The following is a 9,986-nucleotide window of genomic DNA, read 5'->3' on the forward strand; positions in this document are numbered from 1 at the left end:
TACAACTCATATCATGGAGTCCGATGCTCTAGCGCCAGGATGTTCGAACCAGCAAAAAATCTATGAAGTTGACTTTGAAACCTTGTTCAGACCCTCAGAAATAGCTCTTGATTCGGAATCTCGAACAAGCAAACCTTATCAACCGAAGGTCCGGTTTCCCAAAATGTTTTAGGACCGACACCTAGTTTTCCTCCATTTTATTCTGTACCGTTTCAACCTTCTCACATTTAGGGGGAGAATGGTCAATCTTCCTTTGAATTAAATGTGGATGGATTCTAAGATGCAGCTGTTTAATTCGACTCCAATCCTATCAACAACGATGATGATGCAAATTTCTTTAATTTCCCACCTGATGATGATGTCAACCTATCCGGTTCAGAAGTTCAGGGGGGAGCATGATCCATAAGTTCAAACTATTCAGGGGGAGCAACACAACCCCATTGTTGATATAGGATCATCTGCTGCACAAGAGCTTCCGAGACTACATGTTTGATATAGGATCATCTGCTCCATTTGACCTTTACAAACTTGTTCTACCACAAGTGTTCAAAATGAATGTCATTTCTCGACATTTATCTCAATGGTTGAACCTAAATCCATCAATGAAGCACTAGAACATGCTGATTGGATTATAACCATGCAAGAAGAATTAGCAGAATTCGATAGAAATGAAGTATGGACTCTCGTCCCTCCTCCTCAGAATCTTCCCATTTTTGGTACTAGATGGGTTTTTCAGAACAAACTAGACGATGCATGAGTCATCATTCGGAGTAAAACAAGATTGGTGGCCAAAGGATTCACACCAGATCGAAGGGCTTGACTACGATGATTCCTTTGCTCCTGTTTCCTATCTTGAAGCTATAACAATATTTCTTGCTTATGCTGCTCACAAAGGCTTTAAGGTTTACCAGATAGACGTCAAAAGAGCCTTTCTAAATGGTGAACTTGATACTAAAGTGTATCTCTAACAACCCCTCGGTTTTGTCAATCTCTTATATCTGAACTAATGATACAAACTCTAAAAAGTTGTTAATGGCCTTAAACAAGCTCCTTGCGTCTGGTACGAGAACCTCAACAAATTTCTCAAGTGTTCAGGTTTTCAAAGAGGTATTCTCGATCCTACCTTTTCTAAAGGTCAAATGGAAAACAGCTCATGCTTGTCCAAATTTATGTTGACGACATCATTTTTGAATCCACCGATTCATCAATAGTTGCTGACTTTGCTAAATTAATGGTTAGTCGATTCCAAATGAGTATGAATCGGGAACTAAGCTTCTTCATAGGTCTCCAAGTTAGACAGACCAACAGAGGAATTTTCATTCACTAAGAGAACATTTCAGAACTTTTCAAAAAGAACTCGACGGACACATGTGCCTCTCCAAGGTAACCACGGGTTTCAGACAAAAATCATTTTCGGACCTATCCAGTGTTGCAGTTGATGAAAAGAAGTACAAGGAAATGATTGGATCCCTACTCTACCTTACAACAAGTCATCCGGACATCATGTTTTCAACATGTTTGTGTGCCAGATTTCAAGTCAATCCAAAGATGTCTCATCTCTTGGCCATTAAGAAAATATTCTGATACCTCAAAGGTACGAAGAATCTCGGAATCTGGTACCCAACAAATAAGAGTTTCCTCCTTCAACCATATTCTGATTCAAACTATGGTAGTCTTCAATTGGACGGGGAAAGCACATATGGTGGCTGTTAATTTTTAGGTGGTCGATTGGTCAGCTGGTCATCTAAGAAGCAGAACTGCATTGCACTCTCAACAGCTGAAGCGTAATGAAGGGTTTTGAGCAAAACATCATTCCTATGGTGTACATGCAAACCCTAATAGCTTTTGGATCTAGTTTGTCTAATGAACATGCAATTGAATATCCAAAGCTATAAAACCTAGATCTAGCATACAATTAATCATATTAACATAAGATTGGGGTTTAGATCTTACCTTAATTGTTATGTAGCAATAACAATCTCAAATCCTCCTTTGTAATGGCTTTAGAAAGCTTAGAGTCACAAGTATCACTCCTCTAATGGCTCACAAACACCAAGAGCAAGAGGATGAAGAATGATAAGAGAGGAGGCACCCAAAAAACGTGTAGAAACCCTAAGGAATTAGTTGGCCACGTTTTTGGTGCCCTAGGGGTCCTTAAATAGTGAGGCTATTAGGGTTATCTAATAAGGAAACCCTAATTTGACTGCTTAGGCCCTAAGCAACCCATGGAATCCCTACTTAGAGGCCTTGGACGATTTCTAATGGGTTTCCCCATAGAATTCGTCCACTCCATCCTTTATGGAGTCTATTAGCCCAATATTCAACTATCACACAATTGAGAGTTCTAGTCCCTTTTATTTAATTAATATCTTTTAGCCACAAAATTAATTCTTATTAATTCTTGAGTAATATTAATTAAACAATATGATTTCTCCTTTAATATATTATTCTCATAATATATTGATAAATCATAATTAATCATCTTTCTCCATAATTCATCCTATCAAGTTGCTTTGGTGAAGGCAACCCAAAAGGACCATGCACCATCGGGTCAAGTACATACCAAAATAGTTATGGACTTAGACACCAATCCAACAGTCTCCCACTTGGATAAGTCTAATAACTATTCTCCGTATGACTTCAGATCCTGATCTGCAATTGTAGCTTTCAAGAACCGCTGTCAACTCTGATCTTATCATAAGCTTTTCCTTTAGATAAGGGATTATATATTCCTCCATTCTAGATATCGTATAGACGTGAGACATGAATTTTAATCATTATTTCTATAATATTTCCCGACTTCCGATTTATGATGACTGATAACAGACTACAATTGAACACATCAAATTAGTCTCGGCTTGGCCAAGCGCTTATGTGCCATCACTAAATCATCGAGGGGCCCAAAGATATCGCTTTTATCCCACTTTGGTTAAAAGGAACGGATAAACTTTGATTTAATGCTTGCTTGCACTCACTCACCGAATCACACATAGCAATATGTTTTATGACACCAAGTTACTGGTGCGTTTACATATTATCAATGTGTAACCGACTCACAAGATACAACTCACACATCTCGGTTTCAAGAATATAAGATATTATCGTCTCACCAATCACTCGTTATAAAATCCATGAAGTAATCCAAGTGAGTGTGGGTTTAATCCAATGCTCAAATCATATTCATAAGCACTCATGAGCATTGCAGCAAACATTTGCTTATGTCTAATACACTTTAGACAATCCACACACCAATTCACGCTAGTCTTCATTCATACCTACTTCCAACATATGAACGACTGTAGTCCGTTCGAATAATTTGATTGTTCTGAACCAATTTAATTATTCAGGAAGTCAAAACATGCAAAGTGAAACACAAGAATAATACTAATCCCATATGGCCCCAAACTCTGGGTATAAATAAAACATTTTATTTAATCACCATATTGATTACTCATTGTTTGTTGTTTCGGGTAATCAACTTCTTACTTGAATTATCACTACACTTGTCCCATGCTCTCAGCATGCACACAATGTTTACCTATGGTCCTTACTTTGTGAAATAGATCAAATGAACACATTTCCAATCATACTCATTTCACAACTCCCAATCCTTATCATAAGTATAAGAATATCAAATTCTTGTTACTTATGCTAGATTCTAACATTTTATGCAATGATTCTTTCGTAAAGTCATAGCTCAAAATCATCAAGACTTGGCCAATCTCTATCTGAAGCAATTCTATAGATATGATGTCTCTCACTCAAAGTACATTCCTTTGAACATCCTTCTTGCATAAAAGTTTCTAATCTAGACATAGATTCTCAATATCCAACTCCCAATATGGAAACATTTCCATATTTTCCATATGACAATTCATTCTTAATAGAATCTTATATATTCATAATAATGTCATCCAATACCATACTTCCAACTACTCATAAGCGACCAATCCTCAGCGAGCTTTGGATCGTCCTTTGATAGTTGTTTAATTATCTTACTCAAAACCGATTCTTGTCCTTTTTCCCTCTAAATGTGCTAGACATTTGGAAAATTTTAGAATGGTCAAATATAATAGCACTTGCAATCAATCCTATACCCGAAGCGTATGGGACACGATGCATAATGTCTTACATAAAGATAAGATACTTTATCAATCTCTTGCCATAATATTTTATGTGTCACGTTCTTACAATTCGAACTATGAAGAGGGATACCGTAATCATAATCGAAATTTAAGAACACACTATGTATCCTTTGACTAAATTTATTAAAATTTCTCAATCTAAGCTTTAGATATTGAAACGAAGTACAATATTCTCTCCCTTAATTATAGCAAAACCACTTTTCAACCCTTTACGACTTTGCAAAGTATAACTCTTGTTTTCTTTAATTAATATTGCTAACTTGCAATACGTGCCATAATAATCATACAAGCATAACACTTATGCTCCCACTATCATGATGATTATTATCATATAAGCATAACACTTATGCTCCCACTAGCTTTGAAATGTATTCAGAAAACAACTTAACTTCTAGAAAACAATACCTATTGAATTTCTTAAGTTCATATTTCTAATACCTAATGCTTTGATAATCCTTTATCAAAGCTTCTTAACCTTATACACCTTTTCTTTAGATAACTCATATGTGTGTCTAAACAATTCAGACTAATTGCCAAATCTCACAATTCGAATTATGGAAAGGGATATCGTAACCATAATCGAATTCAAGAATACAATTTTCACAATCACTATCTTCTTAAAATCTATCTTAGTGAAAACATTTCCTCACAATCATTTTCATGAAGGAGGGAATCCTATGACACTTAGATTTTTATGGTGTATGTGTTCTTATCCATGCAAATTTGCCAAAACAAGAGTTTGCGACAAATCCAAACTCATATGAACCGAACTTTCTTAATCTTGATCTCTTGCCTTATGGTAACACGAGTGCCCACCATGTCTTCCAAGTAGTTAAGCAGCTCACCCTTTCATATCAGTGTAATTTTCATTGATCAAGGTGCTTGCCTTTTATGCGTTTAAATGAGAACTCATAGAACTCACATGCATAATTAACTCAATTGGAATGGCACAGAAACAAAATAACGTCAACACGATATGCTATAAACCTCAAGTCGTGTGCTAGTGATGATCGATAAGGTTTATTCTTGATTTTTTTTGAAACCTTTCAAGACCATTAAAACTCCCACTGACTCCTTGACATATAAGATTCTCTTGTCAAGAAATATTCCTTGACAAAACAAATATTCAAGAGTTAGTGTAGTTCTTATCAAGACAAAACACTTCACATAATTGGTCCTAGTTGGTCTTTGTCTTATCCAAGACACCACAACTTACCAATTTCAAATGTGCAAGAATAAGAAATTTTTTCCAAATTCCACATTTGTTGAGTGTTATAAACCTTCTTGAGACTTGTCACTCAATTTCACAATCTTGGAGTATAACTCTAAGACTTGATATTGGAACGAAGTATGATTGACTTCTTGATTTAACCATTTCTTCAATTCTCGATTCCTCTTCTTAGACATACAATTGCACTAAGACTCACTTAGAGGATCAATTTATATATGGTTCTTAATCATTAAGACCTATCATAAAACATAATAAAAGGTACTCTCCCTTCTTCTTAGAATAGAGAAACTTTTATCTTTCTGCCTACTTGATTCTTCTTATTCATTCTGCTATTGATTGAAACTCTTTTAATCAACTCAGAATTACACTTAATCTTATAAGTATAATTATATTCACTAAACTTTAGTAAATCATGACGAACATATTTTTCACTCTTGTGGTAGACTTGATCAACGTACGACCTAGTGTACTTGATCTCCTAGTCCTTCAATTTACACTTTGTCAAAGAATTAGTCTAAAATTCCCAAATGTGAGTGTTTCATTCATCATACAATACTCGTTGCATGATTCCAAGTTTCTGTCCAATTGTAATTTGGGCGATGAAAAACTCTCCCTATTTGGTAAATTCTCGACATTTCCAAAAATAACATAATTAAGAATCAAATCCATTATTGCTATTAATAGAAACATTCTAACATCAATTTTTCGTACATGCCATTGCAAGGATAAATAAATAATATAAAATCAAAATTTATTTTATTGCGGAAAAATTTGTCCTTACAATGCAATTCAATTGAAAAACTATGTTAATACATATTTCTTAGCAATCTATTCTAACTCCAAGTAGTAGCTCAAGAATCTAATCTTCAAGGAATGCGATCGAAATCCATTTCTTCACGATTAGATTCAGCTCACTTCTTCCCTTAAGCTTCCTCTATTTTCTTCGATCCTACAAAACATCAAAATGTAATCTTATCACATCATGTATTAAGAATCTAGAATAGGAACTTAAATGAGTTAGTTACTGGATTTTACCTAAAGTAGAACCATATGTTTTGACTCTCCCATCTCTTAGATCTCTTAGGTAAATAGTGCAGCTTCGTCTCCACTGCCCCTTCTCTTGGCAATAGAAGCAAATGGACTCTTTTGGAATGGCACAAGGAACTATCTCAAAATTTACCTTTTCTGGATCTCCAATGTCACCATTTTCAATGTCCATTGAAGTTTGGGAGTTTGATTCACCAGACAAATTTGCTCGACCAGCTCGCCAAATCATTGCTGATTCAGCAGCTATAAGCAAATATGTCAAATCAATGAGGGTTACGTCATGATCCATCATATAGTACTCTCTAACGAACTCACTATATGATTCAGGAAGCGACTGAAGAACCCAGTCAATAGCCAATTTACCTGAAGTCTCGACACCCAACATCCTTAACCTATCAATGTGTGACTTCATCTCTAAGACGTGTACACATACAGGTTTCCCATGTTTACTTGCCAAAAGGGCTTGAGTGAGCTTGAACTTTTCAAGCCTTCGAACTTGTGGGTTAGGGAGAATAATCGGAGGAGGTGGAGGAAGTGAAGCATGATCTCTTGTTCCCCGATCCAATCGTGGAATATCATCTTCATGTGGAAAGCTTGTTCCACGGGATTTGGGAGGACCATAGTTGTCATACTTTGACATCTACAAAATGGGAGAAAATTCAAGTTAAGTTGATTAGGATCCTCGATGTGACACCCAAATGAAACATCGAGGCTAGGATCCAACACAATACCCCATAACCAAGAAGAGGGATGCCGTAATCTAGTTGCAGAATATTTGAAGGTAGGTAAATGATGATTTACCAATTTCCACCATGAAAAAACGAAAAAGAAATTTAAGTTTTAAATCTATTGAAAATTCCTATATCCTTTGAGATTCATTGAACTTTTCAATGGCATGTTTAAATCTCGATATGCCCCTCGATTTGTGACTGGGATGCCGAGGATCACAAAACAGGGTGTGAATAACCATGCAAACTTACATGGTGCCCCCAAATGTTACAGTCACCTATTTGATGTGCCGGTTAACCACACACGCTCCACCGAACTATGACAAACAATGAGTCACCCTTTGCTACCTTTGCTAAGAACCATTTAGTGTGCCGGTTAACCACACACGCTCCACTAACGTCTTCGCAAGGGCACAAAGTGTAATTTCATGGAATTGCATAAATTCACTTTTGCCTAAAGTAACTAAGATTGGGAATTTTGTAAAAGCATTTAGTTACTTTTGTACTTCGTTATACTTATAATGGAAGGTTTCTATCCTATCTTACCCGTTCGGCTAACGACCCTCCACTAGTCAAGAGTGCGGTGGGTAAGAGTGGATACCCATTCAATCGCCATTTTATAGGTAATTTCCTTAAACACCCCTTATAGACCAACTTCGTGAATGAGGCCTACTAACGGTAAGACTGACTGTTTACTCATACATATATAATACTAGACTTTTAAAGTTATATATAGTATAGGGTGTATTTTACACTTTTAAAATACTAGGTGGTCTAATTTAATAAATTATACTTTTAATTTAATTAAATGTAAACCAAAACTTTATGGGGTTATTAAATCTCCTTTAATTATACACTTTAATTAATTAATAAAACCATAAGGGTGTAATTTGAACTTTTCAAAATAATAGGGTTTGATAATTTAACATTTTTCAAAATCAAACTTTTAATCAACTTTTAAATTCCAAAACTTGAGGGCAAGTTTTGAAACATTTCAAAACATTAAGGTTTAACTTATTTAAATTTCAAAAACAAAACTTTTAAGTTCAAATTTAAACTATAAAACCTAAAGGGATTAATTTGAAACTTTTCCAAACTTTATCAAGAATATTCTAGATCAGAAAAATTCAAATAAGGCAATTAACAATTAATTGGTGGTTATCTAATTTGACCTAGTCCAAATTCTTGCTAGATAATTCACCAAATAATCCAAATAATTAAATCTAATCATATAAGGAAATAATTATTTAACTAATATGAAGTTATCTATAATTTTGGCAAAGATAATCACCCAATATCATAAAAATCTAATTTATACCAATAAAAAACGTTTTGGTAACTATCTACAGCCAAAGAAGCACAAAAACCCGTTTGTCCCTCTTTCTGACCAGTTGACTCGTCGAGTCAGGCATGGACTCGGCGAGTTCAGCCCCTAGAAACCCTAAATTTCGAATTGTAAGCTAGGATAATCCATAATAGCATCAAATACATCAAACAAACAGCCATGGCTCTGATACCACTGAAGGGTTTTGAGCAAAACATCATTCCTATGGTGTACATGCAAACCCTAATAGCTTTTGGATCTAGTTTGTCTAATGAACATGCAATTGAATATCCAAAGCTATAAACCCTAGATCTAGCATACAATTAATCATATTAACATAAGATTGGGGTTTAGATCTTACCTTGATTGTTATGTAGCAATAACAATCTCAAATCCTCCTTTGTAATGGCTTTAGAAAGCTTAGAGTCGCAAGTGTCACTCCTCTAATGGCTCACATACACCAAGAGCAAGAGGATGAAGAATGATAAGAGATGAGGCACCCAAAAAACATGTAGAAACCCTAATGAATTAGTTGGCCATGTTTTTGGTGCCCTAGGGGTCCTTAAATAGTGAGGCTATTAGGGTTATCTAACAAGGAAACCCTAATTTGACTGCTTAGGCCCTAAGCAACCCCTGGACTCCCTCCTTAGAGGCCTTGGACGATTTCTAATGGGTTTCCCCATAGAATTCGTCCACTCCATCCTCTATGGAGTCCATTAGCCCAATATTCAACTATCACACAATTGACAGTTCTAGTCTCTTTTATTTAATTAATGTCTTTTAGCCACAAAATTAATTCTTATTAATTCTTGACTAATATTAATTAAACAATATGATTTCTCCTTTAATATATTATTCTCATAATATATTAATAAATCATAATTAATCATCTCTCTCCATAATTCATCCTATCAAGTTGCTTTGGTGAAGGCAACCCAAAAGGACCATGCACCATTAGGTCAAGTACATACCAAAATAGTTATGGACTTAGACACTAATCCAACACGGAATACAAGGGTCAGCTCTTGGATTATGGTTACAAGTTTCAACAAATCCCGATCTATTGTGATTCTCAAAGTGCCATTGCAATTTCGCACAATCGAATTCAACAATCTATGACGAAGTACATCGACATACGGTACCATTTCATTATAGATCATGTTTTAAATGGTAACATCAAACTTATTTTTATTCCATCTGACGATGAAATTATTGATGCCTTTACTAATGGATTAGACGAAACCAAATTCAATGGTTTTCTGAAGAAAATGGGTATGTTGATGCCTGATCCTCAGTTCTTTCAAGAGGTTTGTACTCTCTGATGGCAACATCAGTAAGAAGATTAGTTCTGGAGTTAAAAATTTTCTCTTATCTCTGAACTATTACCTCTCGAAATAATTAAGGTTATTTTATCTGTCTTTTTATCTAACCACCTCTTGTAGTTTTAAGTTGTATACCTTATCTCATCATATGAAGTCAATGACCAATGTAGTCACATTGGTACTAATCTC

This window comes from Lactuca serriola, chromosome 3 (assembly GCF_051521515.1).
Source record: "Lactuca serriola cultivar US96UC23 chromosome 3, Lser_US96UC23_V15, whole genome shotgun sequence".
NCBI classification, from domain to species: Eukaryota; Viridiplantae; Streptophyta; class Magnoliopsida; order Asterales; family Asteraceae; genus Lactuca; species Lactuca serriola.